Raw genomic sequence first — 24,597 nt, 5'->3', positions numbered from 1 at the left:
TGAATCTTCCCCCGCCCATCCTGGGGGAGGAGATTTAGCACCTCGCCCAGGATGTGCATTGTTGCAGACCCAGGAGAGCAGGTGCTCTCCTACCCAGGGGTCCAGCAACATGTCTGCTGTGTGGCAGGCTAGGCAGCCTCAGAACAGACGTGGATTGTAGGTTAGGTTTCAGGGGGCATCTCGAAGATGCCCTCTGGGGTGCTTGGTACATTAAATCCCACACTGGCATCAGTGTGGGTTTAATGTGCTGAAAAGTTTGATAACAAACTTCTCAGTCTTCAGTGTTGCCATTATGGTGCTGTGGAGTTGGTGTTTGACGAGCTCCCAGCACCATATACTCTTAAATGGCAGCACTGCACTTACAGTGCCCAGGAATGGACCTGGGTACTGTAGGGGCACAGGGCTCCTGCGCCCACACCACTGGCATAGGGCACTCAGCTAGAGGGGTGGCTGATGTATGCCATGGCAGTGTAGGTGGTCGGCATGGCACACATGGATGTGTGCCATGTCGACTTTGTTTTGTCTTGTACCCAGACACTCAGCCTGCAAGGGCAGTGTGTGTGTGTGTGTGTGTGTGTGTGGGTACAGGGCCTCTAAGGGTGGCACAATGGGTGCTGCAGCCTTTAGAGGCCTTGCCTGGTCACAAGGCCCTGGGTACCTAGGGTACCATTTACTAGGGGCTGACATGTGGTCAGGGTTTGCCAATTTGTGTTTTAGGGAAGGAACATAGGCCCTGGGCACCTGATTGGCAGGAGTCCAGGGCACACTCAAAGTACATTCAGCAATTCAGCAAAAAGTGGGGGCATACCATGTAAGAAAGATGGCACTTTCTCACACGTCTTAAACTGCGATTTTTGTTTATTCAGGAGAGGTAAATGTGCAAGGCATTCCTGAAGGTGGGGGTAGTTTATCCGCCGAAGGAGTGAATACAAAAGCTCTGCGTTTTCTGCGTGCTTGATGTCCCTTCAAATCAGCAGACAGGAACACTCAACTGATTTACTCCATTCAGCAGTCTTCCCTTCTGAGCTATGGGCAATACGTGGTCTGCAGAACATTCAACATTCTACTCTGATCCAAAAGAATGCACCTGGCCTTTTTTTAAAACATTTTTTTTTACCAAAACGTGTGTTTAAACGCCATGGGGAAACACTCACAGCGCATACCAATACAGAGGGTGGGAAATTACACTAAAAAGCTGCCCACAATGGCAACAAGTACATCATGCAAGATGTTTTGCTGCAACTGCCTTGCTGCTCAATGGCTCAAGATGCCACCTGCTGCAGGTACAGCCAAGGCTTGTTATGCCAGAGTCCGCAAAACTTCATTGATGCCCCAAAACACTGCAACTGCTAACCCAAATAGAGGCAGACAATAAAAGTGTGGTGTCTTCACTGTAAGAACGCAAATATTCGTTAACAATCAAGCACACGACTGTTACATGCTTCAGAAGAAGCCAAAGCAGTAGGAAACCCGCTAAGTTGCCAGCCAATCAAGGTCATCGGTGTCGACTATCTTTTGTGGGGGCGTAAATCAGAGCTGGCCTTCGCTCAGAAAGCACGTCCGGCGAAATCATATTTAGCTCCCCTTCACATTCGTCATCTTTAACCTTCTGTGAGTTGAACAAATGGTAGGGAAAATGTGTGCGGGACAAGAAAAGGAGTCATGAGAAGAAAAGCAGCAGCCAATAGGCAGAAACAGCACCAGCAGCCGCAAGAAAGTGTTTAAATGCACGTCTCCTTGGAGCCTGTCGGAAAAAGTTCTACTGCACGCAGCTCCTGCTCCCCTCTAAAGGTGTACGCCCTGAGCGGGGCCCCGTTTGCGCTGCCTTGTCTGTAATACAAATACCCGATTGTGGCTAGGGCTAAAGATCTGGTAGCTGACATGGGGTCAAATCCAAACAAGCGCTGAAAGACCAGCGTGGCCCTGCGACCGCGAAAGTTAAAGCAACGTGCAGTTAGCTTAGGTGAGCGAGCAGCGGCGGGCGCTTACTGGATGCCTGTAGATGCTGAGGGCACCATTCAAAGGGGTTTCAGTGGAGCGCGGCCGGAAGTCCATGTACAACGTCTATCTTGCGGGAGCGAGCAGCGGCAGACGCGATAAATTCAAACAGATGGTGCCGCTGCTCGCTCCCGCAAGGTAAACGCTGTACATGCACGAGTACTCATTGGAAACAGTGCAGTACATGCATGAGTTTCCAAAAAAGTACGGAGTGATTCCAAGAGGTCACTCCAAAGCAGCGCTGGGCATGCGGGACATAAAGAAAAGAGTTGCTCTTACTATTTTCAAACCCTACAGAATTTTTGGTGTAACCTGAGCTGATGGTGATCTCTTCTCATCTGCAGCATCAGATTGCAGCCCATCGCTGTTGCCTTCGCGACTGCCTTCTCAAAATCCTTCCTAACCTGAGTTCCCTTCTCCAGGTATGGATGTGTTCTGCCTGAATGCCATGTTTGAGGTATTTAGGAGTGCTATGGTTCTCCATGGAGTTCCTTTGGCTCCCATGGTACTGGTAGAGGCACCATTTGTCCCCAGCTTCCTGTAGTACCCTCCGCACTTTTAGACCTTTTCACACCTGTGGCCCTGTTGGCTCCCATGGCTCCTGTCCTAAACTGGTTCTGAACTCAAAACCGGCCTCTGATCCCCTAACCTCTTTGCAGACCAAAGAGGGAAGCAAACCACCTTTTTGAAGAACAGCTGTACAGAGATCATAGACCGTCTTATGAAAGGGCAATTCATGACCTGTTTGGCAGTCATTTATTTGCCCTGGCAGATGAACCTCCAACTTCTCGTACACATGCTAGGTGATTCCCGTGGAGTGGATGAATTTGAAATGTGTAGCCCTTAAAGCCTCCACTACCAGGAGTGGTGTCCTATCATGCCATAGTCAGAAAGGCACCTAATGTAGTGGAACTACTTCTCCTGACTGTAGAATCGAAGTCTAATATTCTTATTGAAATTCTCCATCTGACGATTTACACAGCAGAGCCGCTTCTACCTTTTTAATGAGACTTTTTTTTTTTTTTAACACACTTTGATTACTTTAACAGTTCTGAAATGCAATAGTCATCCTACAGAGGCAGTCTTTTGTTTTTATATTAATAACATTATACATACTATTCATAATTACTATGTGTCATTTCTTGAACGATAAAATTGAAGCTAGTGATCTCCAGTAGCGACGCGAATATCGAAACAGTAGGATCTGACAATATAAAACAACCATATAAGACCATTCTATTCCAATCAACAAGGAAACCCCATTAAACATTCCCTCCCTCCCTAGCCCACCTGCTCCCCACTCCTGGTCAGTCATATTTTGGTTTCTCTAAGTTTCAATCTGTGGCGTCATGATATAGAACTCAAAGAATAGCAGTGCCCTCGGGTTGGCAAACCTGTGTCTGGGTCTCAAAAACTCTAGTTAAAGGGTCATATAGGAATCCTGTGTGCTAATGGGTTGAGATATTCTGTGGAGGTAGTAGTGATTCTAGCTTAAGCAGCATAGCGTCCCAGTCCATCGAGATGGGCTGTTTCCTTAGCCCCCTATCCTCTTCCCTGCGAAGAGCTGCATCCTCTGCCCTCCCCCACTGAATCATGTCAGTCTGCCACGTGGATACCGCAGGACTCCTAGGAGACTTCCATCGCATGGTAAGAGCTCTAATTGCCAAGATAAGGGCCAGGTCTACAAACCGTAGATGTACTTTCTGCACTTTTGTGCGTCTGCGGAGGCCTGCGAGACAATATAATGCGTCGTCCGGGATAGGGAGTCTTGTGACTGCACTCAAGGCGTCTCGGACTCCTACCCAATAGTCGCTAAGGCAAGGACAGGACCATAGCATATGGAGGAAGTCTGCCTCATCCCCCCCTACAGCAGGGGCAATGATGCGGGGACTCTGGAAATACACGATGAATCCTCTCCGGGGTAAGGTATGCTCTATGGAGGATCATCATCTGTATAAGCTTCAGTCTTGCGTTACGTGATACTTTTTTGGGGTGTTCGACCACACATTCCCAGGCTTTATCCGTAAGTTCACTATTGGAGTCCTCGGATCAACGTGCCCTAAGGGCCGCGAGTGTAACTGCTGCATGTGTTCGGATCCCGGTGTACAACAATCTGACCAGGTGTCCCCCATTCCCCATATAATACAGGAGATGTACTAAATTATGTTGTGGGGGTTCATTCCTCTGTGGGGCCCAGGCGCGTTTAATATAGTGGGACACAGTAGCGTGTAGTAAATATAATCGTGGTGGTGCACCTGTATACTGCCGGAAAAGATCGTGGTCTAACAGAGTACCATCGCCAAAGAAAGCCCCGACGTCGTCTACTCCAGCGTCCGCCCAGTCCCGCAATCTGGTTTTTGTGAGTCTACCTTGTGGTGTGGGAATCCCCAAGAGGGGAATGTTCGGTGCGTAAGGGGTGGCTGGGGAGGTGTATGACAACGCCCTTCTCCAGCACCGTAGAGCTGTCGTTAATAGAGGAGGGCTATCCGCAGTAATTTTTGCCCTAGGCAATAGTAAGAAGTGCAGTTCCCCCCGGTCTAATCTATGGGGTGTAAATCCGATCTCCTGCAGATTTTTCCCGGCAGTCCAGTACGATAACCACTGAAGCTGACTGGCGTAGTAATAGGCCCTAAAGTCAGGGACTCCCAGACCACCACTTTGGGTGTTCAGTTGAAGCCTCCGCAGGCTCATTCGCCTGCGACCTGCGCCCCAGATGAGATTTACCAGTATAGTATTAAGTGTTTTAAAAATGGACAGTGGGAGGACGACTGGCAAATTTACAAAGTAATATAATAGGCGGGGTAATATAACCATCTTCGAGATGGCGACTCTACCCATCACCGATATAGGTAGCAATGACCAGAAGTCCACACTGGCGCGCAGGGCCGTTATTGCTCGCCCAATGTTACCGTCAATTTGATCCGTCTGCGTTCTGTATACATGTATGCCCAAATATTTAAAGGTGGTGGGGGCCACTGGTAGTGTGTAGTCACCAAACTGCAGAGTGTTGTGGTATAGTGTTTCTCGGAAGAAATAGGCGGCAGATTTCTCAGGGTTGATAGCCAGACCTGAAAGGCGTTCAAAGTTGGCAAACATGGAGGAGGAGCCTAGCACGCATCCAAGATGGTCGCGTGAGCACAGGGCTCCCCGGACCCTCGCTGCTCCTCGGAATTTATCCTGACATTATCCTGACTTGGTTGACGGATTCTGGAAGATGAACGTTGGCTGAACCCTAAACTCTTTTCAGAAACCAAATTGGACCTGGGAGACCTGATCTACGGTGGCTTGAACTTTTGAGGCCCAACTGATGGCGGTGCCCGGTGCGAAGGTGAACTGTGGAGCCGGGGCATAGTTGAACAACAACGGCATCGGGGCTGTGCCAGCGGCCGCCCCATCACTTTCGGTTTCACTTTTGGATCTCTGAGTGGCTGGACCGTGGAGTTGCTTTGTGCGGCTGGGGTTTTCACTCGGCCTTCGCTTGGTGCCCTTGCCTCCGCCTGATACCAGTGTGCCCATTGACTTTGATCCTCTCGCACCGCCATATTGCGGTCTCTGGTACGGCTCTTGTCTGCTTCGCCTGTGTCCCCTCGCTGCTTGCTCGGTGGTCCCCTTCGGCGAGCGTGGTTCAACATGGGTGGCAGGGGGGATCCCGAGAGGCGTAAGACCAAGACATCCCTACGTGGGGGACCGGTCCAGACTAACAACATGGACCGCTACACTCAAGGTAAAGGGTCCCCTGGGACGGCCAGTGTTCTCCCGGATGACGCTGGTGGTGTTCCGTCCGTCCCTCCGGATTTGTCATTGCAGGACATCATGGGCGCCATTAATGGCATCAAGGAGACCATCGCCAAGCAGTACGAGGCCTTGGCCCGTAAAATCGACACGGTGGCCATTGATGTTACGCTAATCCGGGCGGATCTCTCTAAGACCAATGAGAGGGTTCAATCGCTGGATTTGCGGACGTCCACCCTTGGTACGGATGTGTCGGACCTGCAGACTGCTCTTGGCGACCTCAAGTCGGCCAACGACCTGATGGCCCGGCGGCTGGAGGACTTTGAGGGACGGGCTCGACGCAATAACATCCGCGTCATAGGTGTTCAAGAGACCTCCGACAATCGCCCGGTTGATCTTCTGGTTGAGGATCTCATCCTCAACCAGCTTTCCCCCACTGGCCTGAGTAAGTTCTTTGCTGTGGAGCGGGCCCATCGAGTCCCGGGCGGTCGGCCGCGACCGGGGGCTCCCCCGAGGCCTATTGTTGCAAAACTTTTTCACTACAGAGACCGAGATGCGATCCTGCAGGCCTCACGGGTACATGGCCCGGTCCGATATGAGAACTCATCGGTTAACTTTTTCCCGGACTTCACCCAACTTGTCCAGAAGCAGCGGATGGGCTTCCAGCGGGTGAAGCGCCGTCTCCGGGACCTGGGTCTTAAGTACTCTATGCTTTTTCCTGCTAGGCTCCGAGTGGAATACGAAGACCGGACTACCTTTTTTGACTGTCCTGCGACTGTGAGTGACTGGCTGGATTCTCTACCGGACCGGGGGGACCGGCCTGGGCCTTCTGGTGGTGCCGAGGGTGGCGGGCCTCTTTTGGAGTGACTTTTGGTCCTTGACTTTGACATTTTGTTTGGTTCGGCTGGGTTCTACTTCTTTTGTACATTTTGTTTAATTATGATCTGTGTTGGGGGCGGGCAGGGACGGGTCCCTTTCCTCCTCCGGGGTCTTTTCGTAGAATGGGGTTGTTAGGGCGACAGACACACTGCAAGTTGGGGTGGTTTTTTGGACCGCAGGGGTGCAGGGTGGGGGGGGGTTGATTTCGGGGGGGGGGTTGGTGGGTGGGAGGGGTTGTTTGGATTTGTGTTTTTTGTTTTCAAGGCGAGGTATTGGCTCTGTTTCAGTCTCAGGTGTCGCGCTATTTGTTGGGGGACCCTTGATCTACTGGAGGGGATGGGGGGGGGACGGGCTGAGATTGATGTCTTGGAACGTCAATGGATTGGGGGATCGTATCAAACGGGGTGTTGTGCTGCAATATTTGCGTCGTTTGACTCCTGATGTGGTATTCTTACAGGAGACGCATTTGGTTGGTAATGTTTGTCATGCCATGAACAGGGGGGGCTACCGACTCGTGGCCCATTCCGGTTTCACCACCGGCTCTAGAGGGGTGGGCATCCTCCTACGATCTTCACTTCCGCTAGAGATCACCAGGGTTGTCCTAGACGATAGAGGGCGCTATGCGGCCCTGACTGGGAGGTGGGAGGGACAGTCCCTTTCCTTGGTTTCGGTTTATCTTCCCCCGGGCCTCCAGAACTCCACTTTCTCAGACTTGGGCCGTATGCTGCTTGAGCTTCCTGACAGTCTTTTGCTTTTGGGTGGGGATTTTAATTCGGTCGTTTCGGGAGATCTGGATCGCCACCCGCCCAGGGCCCTCCCTGCTGCCCAGGCGTGGCTCGGCGGGCTCTTGGATACCCTCGGTCTGGTGGATTGTTGGAGGTTAATGCATCCGACACAGTGTCAGTACACATTTCACTCTGGGGCCCATGGGAGTCTTTCCAGATTGGATTATTTTCTTATGCCCACGGCCCAGACTGCCCGGATTCGAGAGGTTAAGCACCTGGCCCGGGGTATCTCTGATCATTCCCCACTGTGGTTGCTTTTTGACACCGGGACGCGGTCCGCTGGGCGGATCGCCCCTATTAACCCTTGGTACTTGCGAGACCCCAAAATTCGTGATAGCCTTGTTAAGTCGATTTATCTGTATTTTCTCGAGAATGAGGGGTCGGTGTTGTCCTCAGTGTCCCTGTGGGAAGCCTTCAAAGCAGTGCTCCGCGGGCATGCCCTATCCCAGATAGTGGAGGCTAAGAGGGTTAAGAATGAGGCGGTGGTGAAGCTGGAGACTGAAGTATCGGGGCTGGAGGCAGCTTTGGAGACGGGTGTCACTCAGGACGGGCTCCACGCCCTCAGCTTGAAGCAGTTTGAATATAAGTCTCTTGTTACTGACGCTGCCAAGACCATGTATAGGGAGCAGCAGGGTAGGTTGTATGATGCCGGGGACAAGGCGGGTAAACTGATTGCTTGGTTGGACAAGAAGGAGAGAGTGAATCGTGTGGTCCCGGAGCTTCGGGTTTCGGATGGAGTGTGTGTGACTGACCCTGGTGAGATTGTGGAGTGTTTTGCTGACCACCTCCGGGCGGTGTACTCCCCGGTATCTGATAGAGATGAGGATGACTCTCGTCTCTTGCTGCGGGATATTGCCTTGCCCGACTTATCCGTCGAGGATCGTGAGCAGATGGAGGCCTCCCTGTCTGTCGACGAGATCGCTACTGCGATTCGTTCCCTTCGTTCGGGCAAGGCTATGGGCCCCAACGGACTGCCGATTGAACTGTATAAACTACGCCCGGATAAAATCGCGCCCTTCCTCCGTCGTATGTTTCTGGAGTCGCTCGAGCGGGGTTCCCTTCCCGACGACCAGCGTCTGGCTACCATAGTTGTGATTCCCAAGGACGGTAAGCCACGAGACCGCTGTGCCTCGTATAGGCCTATTTCCCTACTAAATGCCGAACCGAAAATCCTCGCCAAGGTCCTCGCTAATCGCTTGCTGAGAGTTATATGTTACCTGATACATCCGGATCAATGCGGCTTTATCCCGCATCGTAATACCGCTCTCAACCTGCGGCGTCTCCATGGCGTCCTCGCTAGGGCGGAGTCCTTCTCTGAACCGGCCATATTGGTTTCCTTAGACGCCACGATGGCCTTTGATACCATCGAGTGGCCATTCCTTTGGGCCGTCTTGGCGAAGTTTGGCTTTGGGGAGGGATTTATTAGTTGGGTTAAGCTCCTCTGTGCTGGACCAATGGCCCAGGTTGTAGTCAATGGGCGGGTTTCTCGGCCCTTCGCTCTCGGGAGGGGTACTAGGCAGGGGTGCCCATTGTCCCCTCTGCTCTTTGCTCTCGCCTTGGAGCCGCTCGCTGCCTGGCTCCGCTGGGAGCCCTCGATCAGAGGGATCCGGTGGGCCCCGGGTTTCGAGGATCGGGTCTCGTTGTACGCGGATGACATTCTTTTGTACCTCACCTCGCCGCGGAAGTCGCTCAATGTGCTTTTTGATGTTCTTACTTCCTTCGGGAGAAATTCGGGTTTGATAATTAACTGGTCCAAATCTTGCGTGTATCCTATCTCCGGTGGCCTTCCTCTCTTGCCGCCTCGGCTTCCGATCCAAACATCTCAATCCGGCTTTAAATACTTGGGGGTGTACATTTCGTTGGACCCGGCGGCCCGCTACGAGCAGAATCTCCTGTCTCCCCTCCGGCGTTTGAGGGTGGATACGGCTCGGTGGTGTAAGCTGCCCTTGTCTCCACTTGGTCGCGCAGCACTGTTTAAAATGATGTCCCTTCCCAGATTTCTTTACGCACTCCAGAACTCCTTCGATATCATTCCGGCGGCCTACTTTAGGGAAGTGGAGAGTTTGCAGAGGAGACTGGTTTGGGACGGTCGTGCGCGCATCGCTTTGGCAAAGCTGACTCTTCCCTGGTATGACGGGGGCATCGCGCTTCCTGACATTAGAAGGTACTATTGGGCCTCCCAGCTGGCTGCCATTAACCATGCTACGTACGCTCCTGGTTCGAACCCGGCATATGAGATGGATAAATTCCTGCTTCCCGGCGGTAACTATAACAGAGCGCTTTACTCTCGATCTGTCGGAAGGACCCTCACGGGCCCTACTAGGATTGCGGTACGGGTGTGGAAGGCGGCGAATGTAGCTGTGGGCTGGAGTGAGCGTTTAACGTGTGCTACTCCTTTATTCGCCTCAGAGCGCTTGGGAAGCCTCTGGACAACGAAAGGCTTTGAGCACTGGGATACGATCGGCATTAGCAGAGTGGGGGACCTATGGGTTAAAGGCGCGGTTAAATCCTTCGCGGCGCTTCAGAGCGAGTACGAGCTTAGTGAAAGGGAGTTCTTCCGCTATGCCCAGGTTCGGCACGCCCTGCTCTCGGTCTTTGGGGAGGGGACCACGGTCCCTGTTTCTTTGCCTCTCGAGGACCGTATACTCGACGGCCACGTCCCCGACAGTACTATCTCCCTGATTTATAAAAAACGAATAAATAATCGGGCTGATCTCTTGGTGCGACTTCGGGAGGCGTGGACGGGTGATGGGGTTGAGTTGGACGACGAGGACTGGCAGTCTGCGCTGTCCTCCCCTAAGGAGGTTGCCATCCCGGCCCGTCTCCGTCTGGTCCAGCTTAAGATTCTCCATCGTGTCTATGTGACGGGTCCCCGTTTGGTCTCGATGGGGTTTTCTGACGACGGGCGCTGTAAGCGTGGCTGCGGGCTCAGTGCCACCTTTCTCCACATCCTCTGGGAGTGCCGCGAGGTGATGGAATATTGGCGCCAGGTGCATGATGTTATGAAACGAGTCACTGCGGTCGCTCTGCTGCCGGAGGTGCGCCGATGTGTTCTGAATGTGTGGGAGCCCAATGACTATAATGCGGCCCAGGCTCGGTGGGCGGCCCTTGGGAACATGATCGCAAAGAGAGATATTGCGCAGCTTTGGGGTTCCCAACGGCCTCCCACCGTGTCCGTATGGAAGGAGAACATGGACTGGTGCATGTTCAGGGAGAAGACGGTGTATGTGGCTCGTGGTAAACCGGGGGCGTGGGGTAGAATCTGGGGTCAGTGGAATGTGTATCGAGGGACTATTTGTTCTCCCCCCCTGGTGGATACGTCTGAGGTTGCCTTGTCCCCCTGATCCTTGAGGGTTCCTTGCTTAATTTGTTCATCTGTGTATAGATTTGGTTTTCCCGTGGCCCCCCCCCCTCCCTCTCATACTCCCCTCCTTTTTATTGACCACCCCAGGGTGGTCGGGTGTGGAGTTCCTCTACTGTGGTTAGACGCCCTTTCAATGTTTTTCGCCTTGCTTTTTGTTTTTCTTTATTTTTGTTGATATTTATGTAAAAAGGGTATATCCTGACGTCCCCTTTGTGCAGGCTGATCTTTTGTAATTTAGCGGAGCCCATGTGGGCCAGTCAATGTTTTTTGACCTGCTCGATCATTTTGAATACTAGCGGCCGGCCCAGGAGGTTGTAGGCCCGTGCTTGTACCCTTTTTCTCTGCACAATAAAAACTTTAAAAAATTTTTTAAAAAAAGTTGGCAAACATCCCGGGAAGAGGGTTATTGACTGCCGTCAGATCTCGTGAATACAGTAGTATGTCATCTGCGTAAATGGATAGCAAGTGGTCTGTACCGTTGATGGAGATGCCGATTTGGTCCGCCGAGCCTCTGAGCGCAATAGCCAGGGGCTCCAGCGCGAGCACAAACAGCAGTGGAGACAGTGGGCATCCCTGTCTGGTGCCCCTATAAATAGAATATTGCTCAGAGATGTAACTGCCAGTGCGTGCTCTGGCTGTAGGGGATGTATATAATAGGCGAACCCATTTGAGATGTGTCCGGTAACCCAGACCGCTGCAATGTCGCAAACATAAAGTCCCAAGAAAGGGAATCAAAGGCCTGCCGGAGGTCTAATGCTATGCAGCCCGCAAACTGGTACGCAGGCGGAGCAGCCGTCATTACGTGGTGTAATCGTCTAGTATTAAGGGATGTGCTGCAGTTCGGTAGAAACCCGCATTGGTCCTCGTGTATGAGTTTATTAAGGTGTGGTTGTATACGATTAGCGAGGGCCTTACTTAGAATTTTATATTCCGTAGCTAGCAAAGAGAGGGGTCTGTAATTAGACATCTCTAAACCATCCCTACTCGGTTTGGGTATCGATGTGACCAGTGCTTGCATGGTGGAATGTGGAAGGTGACCAGTTTCAAAGGCAAGTTTGTATACTGATTCTAGTGTGAATACCATGGTCTCTTGGAATGTATGGTAAAATTCCACTTGTAGTCCATCCATCCCTGGTGCTTTATTGCGACGCAGGCCCTTAATCACATCTCGGATTTCTTGTTGGGTTATGGGGCCATCTATGGCTTTTTGTACAGATTCAGGGAGTTTCGGGAAGGGGAGATCTTGTAGGAACTCCGTTATCGAGGAGTCCTCCACAGGGATGGGTGGTGCGTAAAGCGTTTTAAGATGTGCATAAAAGGCAGTGTTTATTTATTTTTGTGTATTGACTATATGTCCGGTGGGTGTACGTATTTTGGTTATGATTGGTGTATCCGGTCTGTCCCGAACTATGCGTGCAGAGCACCCGACCTATCCGCCTCCGCGTGTTTTTCTCTGTAGGAATGCTTTGTGGTCTATTGTCCGTAGTGTCTCCAGTGCGTCCGCATGATCAATATGGGCAGATTGTAGTGCTACTTTTTTATCGGGGTCTGTCACTGCCTCATGTTCAAGTGTGCTCAGTCGTCGTTCGGTGGTCAATTGTCGTTGGTGTATCTCCTGCCTGGCCCCCACTAACCGTCCTATCTACGACCCACGTACCACCACCTTCAAGGCATCCCATTCTATCAGATTAGAGGAGGCTGTGTTCCAGTTGTCTGCTAGATACTTAGTTATGGTGTCAGAAAGAGCTGAACGGAATGGAGCATCTTCCAATAACTGGGTGTAGTTTCCAGGTAGGAACCGGGGTAGGTACATTACCCCAGTTAAGTGTGAGCTCCAATGGGTTATGGTCTCTAGAAGGTTTTCGCTAGGTATGTAGCCTGACTGACCTGTGTAAGGATGGATCTAGAGCAGAGGAATCTGTCAATTCTAGTGTGGAGGCTGTGTACTCAAGAGTAAAAGGAGTATTCTTTGTGAGTGGGGTGAAGGCATCGCCAAGTGTCTAATAGCGCCCATCCGTTAGCCCAAGTTATAAATTGTTCAGCCAATTTACTGGCGTTGGCACCGTGCAGGGGTGGGTGCGATCTATCTAAGGTAGTGTCCAGCACAGCATTCCAATCTCCCCCCAACACCCAGGGGATACCATCCCAGTCCAACAATGCCCTTCCCAGTCTATGCAGGAAGCGGTCTTGGTCGAAGTTAGGGACATAAACGCTTCCAAGGACTACCGGGGAGCCATCTAGCATGCCTCTCGGCAGGATACATCTCCCGTGGTCGTCAACTCTGCGTTCCATCTCCAGGAAAGGGACCCTATGGCGCACCCAAACGGTCGCACCTCTGGCAAAAGCAGAGTAATTAGTAGAGTATATCTGACCTCTCCATTTTTTGCGCATTTTTTGTTTCAGATTCAATGAGATGGGATTCTTGGAGAAACGCCACATGAGTCTTACACCTGAGGAGATAGGCATGTACTCTGACGTTTCTGAATCGCCCCCCGTCCACGCACGTTCCAAGTAATGAGGTTATAGGACCCTAAGGTGGGAACCCGACCCAGGCATATTATCCTGCTCAGCATGGAGCTCCAGCGCTCACGGAGCCTATATATCAAACATGACCAGGAGCCCCTTTTCCCCAGACCATCAACAGAACTTGGCTCAGCGTCTGAACTACGCTGGGCTCAACTATAAAGCATAAACAATATATAATGAATAACGGTGCATACGCTAGTAGGGAGGTGGCCGTACCTAGCCATGGCGCCGGTCCTAGTAAGGTCAGAAACCTGGCGGCTCTACGAAACCCTGTCCCGAAGGGGGGGGGTCATAAGTGAACGTGTCTACGACAATATACCCTTCTTGGCTGATCATTAATAGGAAAGAGGTCTAAAGTCCCCGCAAGGTAGCAGTCTATTCCCCTATACATATAATTCTATCCGTGTCATTGCCTCAAACAATTCAGTCCCCTATTTTGAAAGGAAAAATGCCGGCTGCAGCAGAGTAACAATGGTCATATGTACTTTCATGGAGACAGTCTCTAAATTGTAGAATCTATATTATCAACTAAGGCATATAGCAAAGGATACATTTGACAGCATAGGGTAGCATCTGCGTTTAGTTATCAATTATGTTATCCGCAGTCCGGGGTGTCATCGTGGGGAAAAGAGTTATACTATGTTCGGAATCCGAATGTAGAGTGCTATCTTCCGAGTCCGTGGGGGTCTTGTGTGAGTCTGCGTGGAGTGCCCCAGCAGCGGCCAGAGCTCCCTCCTGACCGTGGCGCTGTTGGTCACGCGATGGGCCAGCGCCACTCCTACCCACTCCGGAGCCCCGAGGGTGACTGGAGTCCCGCTCAGCAGGAGTGTCCGGGCTCTGCGAGGAGCGGGCAGAGTGACTGAGCTGACTAGAGCCAATACCCATAACTTCTATCCATTCCTCAGCGTCCGCTGAGCTCTCGAAAAAGTGAGTCTTTTTGTCATAAATAACTTTCAGCCGGGCGGGATACAGAAGTGCATATTTGAGTTGTGCTTTCTGGAGTTTTTTCTTCACTGTTTGATAGGACGATCTCTGTCTCTGTACTAAGATGGTATAGTCCGGATATAAAGATATACGGTGATTTTCAAATTGGATTATGGCTTTGTCTCTCGCCTTCTGTAGTAGGACATCGCGGTGTCTATAGTTTAGGATTTTTACTATCAGAGGGCGGGGTGGTACGCCAGGTCTAGGCGGCCCAGTTGGTATTCTGTGGGCCCGTTCGATGCAGAAGTATGGAGAGTCCCTCGGGCGCCACGTGTTCCTTGAACCAGATTTCCATAAATTCTGCCGCCTTGACCCCCTCACTGCATTCTGGCAGGCCAATAATGCGTATATTATTACGCCTGTTCCTTCCTTCTGCATCTTCCACCCGTTCTAGAAGGCTTGTCATCTGTTTTTGCATTTGTTGCAAGGCGTACGTGTTTGCTGCAACCCGAGGATCCAGGTCCGAGAGGGATTGTCGATGTTCCCTGAGCGTATCCGCCAGTTTGTCATGGTCCACCCTGAGCAGCGTGAAGTTCGTGGCGAGTGTGCCCATCTGTAGTTCGAGTGCCGCTCTGGTGTCTCGGATCTCCATAAGTATGAGGTCTAATTTGTCGGGGGATCCAGCAGCGGGCTCAGCAGACGCTTCCTCGGGCTGGGAAGGGCGGCCAGCGCGCTCAGGCATGTTGGAAGGCCGGCTAGTTCCTCGTTGGTCCCCCAGCGTCTTCCCTCCACCAATCGGAGTGCGGCTATGTCGCCGTAGGCGAGCGAAAGGGAGGGGTCCAACCACCTCCGCGCGACCTTGGTAGGCGATTAATAAGTGTTCTTGCGGAAGACCCCGCCGGCTGAGAGGGAGGTCCAGTGTCTAGAGGGGGGAAAAGGGGGGTTGTTGTCTTATACGGTCGAGGCAGTAGGGCGTCTCTACCTGTGTAGCACCCCTCAGGGTGATCAGCTATCCGATCCAGGTGTCCCAGTGGCAACACAGGAAGACCAGCGCGATCCCTCGGATCCAGCGTCAATGGCGGTGGCACATGAACACTGCCGGCGGTCAGGCTCCGCTGGTCCCCCCCGGGGACAATCCGTGCACCACGTCGCACAGCGCCTCGTTTAGCGGGACCCTCTTAGTGCTCCTTCGGTAGGGATCGTCTCAAGGCAGCAGCACCGTTTCTACCAGCAGAAGACACTCCCCCGCAGTTGTCACTCACATCAGAGTCCACCGGGGGAGGTCCGCTGGACACATCTGTGGAGGGCTACGGTAGTCAAATGGTTACTGGCGGGTCTCACCGTGTCCCTACGGTGCCCCAGCTCGATCAGTCTTGAATCTCCGAGGGATACGCCCGCCGAGGGCCACCGCCATCCGCTATTCCCAGGGGCTACAGGCGTCGGTCCGCAGAATACCGCGCGGTGCCAGCACTCACCGCACCAGTCTCCAATGGGCCGTCCCGGCTCTCCGCCGGTCCGTAAACTGCAAACTCCTCCCGGCGCAGGGCCGCAGTCAATCCACACGGTCGCACCCAGCCAGCCCGCCGTGATCGCTCCTCCGCGTCTCCCTCACACTCAGGCAGGACAGGAAGGGCACTATCGAGCGCGAGTCTGCGCGCTCCGTCACTCCCGTGTCCGGAGCAGGTCTCACACGTCTGTCTCTAGGGCAGTCTGTAGCAAACGCGGCCCACGCCGCACTCCAGGTCCCGGCTTCACGGAAGGCCCGTCGCCAGTGTGCCCCGATCCAGGGCTCTGGTTCAGCGCAGCCCCGGGGTACTCCGACAGCGTCCAGCGGTGCCTGGGGCTCCGGTATCTTGATAGCTGCGTTACGGGTCGGGTAGGGCCCGGTATTGTCGGGTCAGGATGAATTAAGCCCCCCGAGGGTCCGGAGCTCTACCAGGTCCCGACCGCCATTACAGGCTGCTAGCCACGCCCCCCCTTTTAATGAGACTCTTATAGACCATTTTAGCTGCTTAGGCTAGGCTTCCCACAATTCCTGCTGTCCACTGGAGCAAGCTAGACTACTGGTCTGGTTGTGTAAACCAACCCTTCCTTTCATCTTTTCTCTCACCAGAATGTGTGATAGTTCAAACTTACTCCACTAAGTTTTTCTGGCACTTTTATCGACAATGCAGCACATATGGAAACAGAAAAACTGGATGCTGTTCTGCAATTCAGAATTGTAATAGTATCACAATGTACCTTTTTTTCACCCCTACGATGTCCTAATATTCAGTAACGAGTAACTGAATGACCCCCATCTGTTTAAGAATTTGTTTAATAAATGTTTGAGTAGATCACTTTTAATCCATTAATAGTCGGTAAATCACTCAGTCCTCACAGTGTGTGTAAAGGTTAATGAAATGTGAAAGATGGTAATGATATGTTAGTGATACGGTGCTTAAAACAGACTGACATAAGTCTATTGGAAACCCTGCCATCGGAAGTCTCTACATTCTCTGCATTATATCGCCTTTAAATTAAATATATACTTCATAACAATCACTGCAAAAACCAGCTTGTTTTGTAAAGACCAGAAAAGCTGTATAACCACTGATGTGCACTGATTTCAAAAGGTTTGGAAAACACTGAGAAACAACCATTCAAATGCAATAAAATATTATACATTGCAAACAGGACAGCCTAAAGATCTGCTATGGTCTGGCCGCCAATAAAGATCAGACCGAGGGTATCTGGGCTCATTCCTCCATGGCAGAGTTTTCCATCTCGGCCTTGGCTGCAGGAGTTCCTGTAGTAGATTCATACAGAGTGGTGTCCTCTGCGTCCCTTCAGACTTGTGCAGAGCACTGCTGCTTGGATTCTGTAGTCTGAAGGGATGGCAGTTTTGCCTGTTCTCTGCTACAGGACTTATTTGCATAATCATTCCCTTATAGTCCCTTGTTAAGTAACACACTGCTTTGCAATCTATTCACATGGTACGGAATCTACAGGTAGAAGTATCCAGCAGAAGAAAATGTTACTTCAGTAACAATCCGTTCGAGGCATATAAGTTGCAGATCGTACACTGTGCATTAGATCGCCATCTGGTGTTTGGCTCGGATGCTTGCACCTTGTTGTTGTCTTGGAAGCAGTCTTTTGTAATCACAAGATAGGTGACTCCTCCCTTGGACGATAGTGCGCATGGGCATAGACTCCATCCTCTGATTGTTTTTATTCCTCCATTGAGTTTGAATGTAAGTTTTGCGCTCCGGTTCGAAACTTTGTGTTCGATGCATATGAGCTGCAGATTACACACTGTGCATAGATCGCCATCTGGTGTTGGGCCCGGATGTTTGCAGTTTTTCTCTTAGAAAGTCTTTGGAAGTCACGAGGTATGTGACTCCTCCTTTGGATCATATTGCGCATGGGCTTTGGCTCCATCCTCCGATTGTTTTTTTCCGGGCTCGGATGTGTTCTTCGCGCTCCAGTTCGGAACTGTTCCAATTTTCCTGTTCGGTGCGCAATCCTTCCCCTTTCAATGGTATTGTCTCGATCACGTTCTCCAAACTCGACGCGGCTCTCAACACTCAAAGTCTTTGATTCCGGTCGTCTACGAAGGCTTTCGGGCCTTGCGCCTCCTTCCCGAATCGCGTTCTTCGATCGGATCGACGAGCAAGGAGAACAATGGCTCACTCCTCGACTTCGATCCCTGACGACCTCTTCGAAGAAGGCGTCGATGTTCCGGAACAGCACACCGAAGAAGGCCTCGTCAGCGGCTCCGATGTTGACGACTCAGACGTCGAGCACATCACTCCGGTACAGAGGGGCGTGAGTACAGACGTCAACCCCCCCCCCCCCTCTCCACGCCATTGAAAAAAGGCTTCGGTCACGCCTTCGGGCCTAGGTATGCACCGAGAGACTGCTTCCCATACCTCGCTTCTGGGCCCGGTTAAGAAGCCCACCAAGCCTTCAGGCGGTTAGGGCTCGAGCCAGCCTACCCTCTGGGCCGAAAAACTCTCATCGGCACCGAAAAAAAACCGGCCCTTCCCTCGTCTGTGCAAAGCTCGACACCGGCTCCTCGGCACCGATATCCTCCTCGGAGCCGAGCAGGAAAACGAAGAGCCTCTACTCCTAAGCCTCGAAGCCGAAACCCACCTCCGAACCGAGGAAGACAAAAGACATTTCTAAGCCCCACGGTTCCAAACAAAGAACCAGTGCCGAATCGACGCCTAAAAAACCCACGGCTCCGACACCATCGGTACCGAAGGATCTGCCCCCTACAGATGATCTGTTTCGACCCGATCCTTACCAAAAAACCCTGGTAAAGGATCTAAAGACTGGGCATTTGACGCTTAGCACCAGAAAAAAACCACTGGACAAGCCTGCACCAGCTCCACCACCAAAAAGGAGAGACTTGGCCACCTCCCCTTTGAGGATTCCTTCACCTCATCCCCCTCCTCCACCTCCTCCCCCACCCCATCATTCTCCCACACCATCTCCAGATGAGGTTGATGATGACATTTGCTACGATGGAACCTAAACCTCGTTCTCACCAGACTAATGGGGCCTCTATTCGAACCTCTACATAAATGTGAGCTTCAGTTTTTAACATGGAAAACTGCTTTCCTTGTAGCCATTACTTCGCTCAGAAAGGTCAGTGAGATAGAAGCACTCACCATTCAAGAACCCTTTCTGCAAATGCATCATAATAAGGTTGTTCTCCGCACTAATCCAAAATTCCTTCCTAAAGTCATTTCTCCCTTTCACCTCAATCAATCTGTGGAACTGCCCGTATTCTTCTTGCAGCCACAAACCATTGCAGAAATAGCTCTACACACCCTAGATGTCAAAATAGCTTTACTCTACTACATCGAGAGAACACAACCTTTTCGTAAGACCAAACAACTGTTCATGTCTTTCTCACCACCACACAAAGGCAACCCCATATCCAAATCTGTGATAGCTAGGTGGATTGTTAAATGCATACAGATTTGCTACCACAAAGCAAAACTAACGCTATCTGTTCCCCCTAAAGCCCGCTCTACACGTAAGATAGGGGCTTCCATGGCATTTTTAGGGAACATCCCCTTACATGATATCTGCAGAGCAGCTACATGGTCTACACCGCACACTTTCACTAAACACTATTGTGTAGATGTGCAAACTAAACAACAAGATAGTGTGGGCCAGGCTGTTCTCAAAACATTGTTTCAAACAACTGCAACAGATACTGGTGGTCACCGCTAGGAGCGAGTACTGCTATATAATCTATGCACAGTGTGTAATCTGCAGCTCATGTGCCTCGAACGGAATATGCTACTTACCAGTATGCATCTGTTCTTGGCATGTAGAGCTGCAGATCTACACACGCCCACCCGCCTCCCCGGCTACCTTTATCTGTTACAATTTTATCTTATTTAGATACAGCACACCTGGGCATCTTTGCTGTTTCTTACAGAGCTCCATCATTTCTCCGCTGGCGAAAAACAATCTGAGGATGGAGCCGAAGCCCATGCGCAGTATGATCCAAAGGAGGAGTCCCATACCTCGTGACTTCCAAATACTTCCAAGAGAAAAACAACTTCAAACATCCTGGCCCAACACCAGATGGCGATCTATGCACAGTGTGTTAATCTGCAGCTCTACATGCCAAGAACATATGCATACTGGTAAGTAGCATATTCCTTTTCAAGTTTTTTCGAAGTGCAAACTCTCTACAACTCTCCGGTATTGTTTAAGATCGCGTGATCTTCGACGTGCATCTCAACAACTCTATTCCGGTCGTCGACGCGGGCCGCTGCGCCTATCCACGCCATCTGGCCTACAGCTCATGGAAAGGACTCCATTCAAAAAATTCTCCCAGTGTGGAGCGAAATTCCGACATAGTGACCATCACAAGGTCTGTAATCTGTGTCTCTTGCCAGAACACGACGAGAACAATTGCCAGGCCTGCGCCTCTTTTCGATCGAAAAAGACCATCCGTGATCGCCGGGCCCGACGACACATCATGGTGCAGAAAGCAGCTTCGGCACCAGCGGACGACTTCGACGAAGGCCCAGATGTCCCAGAGGAAGATTCCGAAGACCTGGAAATCTTGTCCGAAGCAGACAACTCTGACTCGGACGACCACATCACTCCTGGTCAACGAGTGAGTACAACTGCCCCTACCCCCATTCCACCTGAGAAAAAGAAGGCCCTGGTCAAGACTTCGCCTGCTGGCCCCAGTCGCGACCGAAAATATACTTCAGAAGCCCCGCCCTCGGACTCAGCTCTGAAGATAAAGGACAAGCCTTCCGGTAGCTCAGGACCGAGCAAACCGCATATTCCTATCCCCAAGGCGCCTTCTGCACTGAAGCCAGGAGACCCACCTACTCCCAATAAGAAGTTGGCTCCCACCACTTCCACGCCTAAACAAAAACCTTCGGATCCGGAACCAAACCCGTCGGAACTGAAAAAGATTTCAGTCTCCATAGCCAAGCCAAAGGACTCTAAAACACCTCCTAAGACCTCTGAGCACAAATCTCAACCACGCTTGGACCAGAAAAAGTTGGCGCTGAAAGCGGTTATCGAGGACGAAGAACTTTTTCGACCGGATCCTGTCGATCCCAAACAGAAAAAAACTCCATATTGACCCCAGAACAGGACATGTGGCCGCTGTGCCACACAAGAAGAGGAAGCTGGACACAACACACTCCTGCAGTGCCTCTGAAGAAAAAAGACTGTGCCACTTCAACTATAAGACCTTCTTCTCTTGTTCTTCCTACTCCTGCTCTTCCTCCTATACCTCTCACCTCCACAGCCTATAATACTTGCACCACAGGATGATGATGATGGGGGAGGCAGATGCAATAATGGCCCTTTCACTGACCCTGATAATTATCAGACACACCACAAGATGATTGGGACGATTATGATGACCCAATAGATCCCCCAGACATCCCAGATCCCCTGCCATATCCAACAAAACCATCTCCCCCAGATGACTATTGGATTTGGGCAACTTGTTAATAGAGCAGCTATTTACCACGGCGTTCACATGTATTCAGACTCTGCAGATGAGGATTTCCTCCTAGACACTTTGGAACAGTCGCAGAAATCTGTACAAATACTGCCAATTCTTAAAGGGGTCATTAGCAGTTCGGGCTGGACTGTTCCCATGAGGCACAGGGTCAGACTGATTTGCATATGGCCATGTCTGAACTGGGGTGGCAGAGTGGGCTAAAGAACGGTGATGGATCAAACCCAGATCTGTTGACTGGGTGTGAGTGTTTGATTGGTTCTGATGCTCCGTCCATCACCACCCCCTTTTGTACCGCTTTGTTCGCCATAATTTGGCAGGGTATGCTCAGACGTGAGTCCCTTGCTCACTTTGCCACTCGATTCAAGCAAGCCTGGCTGAAGACGGCTGAAATGCCAGAAGCCGGTCCTAGGAAGCTTGTTTCCGGTCCAGGGAAGGCATGGCTTGGCAGTTCGGGCTGGACTGTTCCCATGAGGCACAGGGTCAGACTGATTTGCATATGGCCATGTCTGAACTGGGGTGGCAGAGTGGGCTAAAGAACGGTGATGGATCAAACCCAGATCTGTTGACTGGGTGTGAGTGTTTGATTGGTTCTGATGCTCCGTCCATCACCACCCCCCTTTTGTACCGTCATTAAAGATGCCCCAGACATATTCAAAGACCCAATGAGAGCTAGAATTCTCAATCCAAGAATTGATAAATACAAACCAGCCCCCAATGATCCCGCCTACATCAAAGGGCAGCTACCTCTAGACCCACTAGTAGTGTCTAACGCTAGAAAACACGCCAATTACCAAACCTCTGGTGATGCACCACCTCCGGATAAGGAATCTAAGTTGCAAGATGCCTCTGGCAAGAGTTGCTGCCCAAGCAGCCGATCACCGGCGCATAGCTAACACCCATGAATTACTTGCTAGGTATATTAGGGCTCACTATGACCAAGTAGAAACCCTATTACCTATCAATCAATCAAAGAGGCTTTATTTCGACAAAGAGCATGTCTTAAAAAGCAATGCATAAAAGGAGCCAATTCATAGCAAAAAATGCATACAATTCATAGTACGAAGGCGCCAATAAATTACATAAAAAGATACATTGTAAAACCAGGATTAAACTAGATACAAAAGCCTATTTGATCTGATCAGCCATGCCCAGCTTAAAAACTTCGCCAAGCCACAGGCAAAAAGGGGCCGTGAATCCGTTTTCAAAATTCGCAAGGCCTCCCTATGGTGTCTGGTGCCTAACTCTCTACATAGAGGTTTCAACCACCTGCGACGTGGAGCTTCATAGGCAGGGCATTCAAATAGGAAGTGGGGAACTGACTCTACCCTTGTCATACAATGCGGACAAGAGGGAATCGTCTAGGCCGGGACCTTCCACCTAGCAGTTAGTTCACCCACAGGAAGTGTTCCTACTCTAAATTTAAAATACAATGCCCTGTCTCTGGGTTTTGATATAATATCAAGGTAGGGCTCGCAAAATGGGACCTCCTTCACTAAAAGAAATTCAGCAGTGGACCTACATAGTTTGGGATTAGTGTTTCGCCCGTCTAACACCCATCTCCAGTACAGTTTTTTCAAGACAGACTTGGGGGGAGCAGTCCTTAACTGCCAAGCTTCTTCTAGACCCAATTCTACCAGTAGTCGCTTGACTTCCTTCAACCAGCTAATCTTAGGCCAACCAGGCATCAATAGGACCTCTTTCAAACCGTCTGCATAGCTGGCCAGTTCGGGGACTCTCCAAATACGAGCCCAAAGAAGGAGAGGATGCAACCTTGCCTGATCACTAATGGGACAACTACCCATGTCAAGCAGTAGTGGTAAGGTTGGAGTGCTGTATGGGAGCCCCATTAAGTCCTTGAGAAATGTATTATCTGAGCAAGACAGCTGGTCCACATTCTGCACACCCCAAAGTTCCGCCCCATAAAGCGCCGCACTCGCGCCTCTTGCCCTATAAATATCAAGTACCGGAGCAATTGGTTTAAGGGAGGAGGCCCGTTGTTCTTTAAGTAGTGCCCATCCACCCTCTTATGGCTCAACAGCATCTTGTGGAGGTGGCAATTCCATCTCATGGTGTCAGAGGTGAATTCCTAGATAGTCAAATTCTTTGACCCTTTCTAGGGGGACTGATTTTAGTGTGGGTGGCCTACCAATCTCCTTTGGGGGATTCAGGACCAAATACTTGGTCTTTCCAGTATTAATTTCCAATCCCCTCGAATCACAAAGACTGGAAGCTAGTTAAAAGGCTCTGTAGCCCTGCCGGGGTCTTGGAAATCAGGAAGGTATCGTCTGCAAACAGAAGGGTGGGTACCCTCCTGCCTGCCAACGATGGGGCATCTGAAGGGATTTGTAAAAGGTGGTCCACCACTCCGTTAACATACAATGAAAACAGAGTGGGGGCTAAAACGCATCCCTGACGGACACCTCTGTTTACAGGTATTCGTGATGTCTTTTGACCCTGGTTTCTCCACCTGATCTGTGCAAACTTTTCAGCGTGCAACTTGATTAACAGGGACAATAAATGTGGGGGCAAACCCAGCCCAGATAACACCCTCCAAAGATGGCTACGGGGGACCAGGTCAAAGCAGTTCGCAAGTCTATAAATGCAAGGTACAGACTGCCTTTGCCCAGTACAACCACTTTCCAATAGAGCATCATCAACCGGAATGTTTGCTCAATAGTCCCAGTACCTGTTCTAAAGCCTGCCTGGAAATCGGACAGGATACCCTTCTCTGCCCACTGCAAAACCCTCCCCAGGACCACCTTTCCTGCCACCTTCTGCGTGGAGTCTAATAAACTTATGGGGCGATAATTTGCTGGGTCGTCCCGACACCCTTTCTTGAGAATCGGGACGACCTCAGCACCCCTCCAGGATTCTGGGAGAGCTGCGTCTGCAAAACTAGCATTTAATAATGAGGCAATAAGTTTCCCCCCATTCTATCGGGTTGATGCGTAACAGGTCCCCTGGTAGGCCATCCGGCCCCGCAGCTTTGTTGGGGACAAGACACTTGATTGCGTCCACCACTTCCTTAACCGTAAACAAAGAGTCTATACTCAGCTCAAGGTGGTCTAATAAAGGGGCATCAATGGAAACTTCCCCATTACCCGTTACCACATTATATAGATGGGAAAAGTGTTCGAACCACGAGGCCTCAGGGATATTGCATGTTATGAGCGAGTCCACAGGTTTGTCTCTAGCTCTAATCAGTTCCCAAAAGCCCTTCGAGTCCCTAGCGGAGCTTGCCAGTTTCAGATCGCACCAAAACTGGTTCTCCCACTCTAGCTTTGCCCTAGAGATGGCACCTCTAACTTTTCCTAGCAGTACTAATCAAACCACCGTCCTTAAGTTTAACTGCATTGATTAGGTCCCTTTTGGCGTTACGACAGGCAGGC

General features: G+C 51.0%; 1 protein-coding gene across 25 annotated transcripts in view; it reads left to right on the top strand.

Annotated features, from left to right (window-relative positions):
• PPP6R3 (protein phosphatase 6 regulatory subunit 3) overlaps positions 1–24,597 on the top strand; it is a 1,519,855-nt gene that overhangs the window by 262,226 nt on the left and 1,233,032 nt on the right. The window lies entirely within an intron of this gene.

Source organism: Triturus cristatus, chromosome 3_1 (assembly GCF_964204655.1).
Source record: "Triturus cristatus chromosome 3_1, aTriCri1.1, whole genome shotgun sequence".
NCBI classification, from domain to species: Eukaryota; Metazoa; Chordata; class Amphibia; order Caudata; family Salamandridae; genus Triturus; species Triturus cristatus.
Note: the sequence above shows the minus strand (reverse complement) of the source record. Positions and strands in the feature narration are given on the sequence as shown.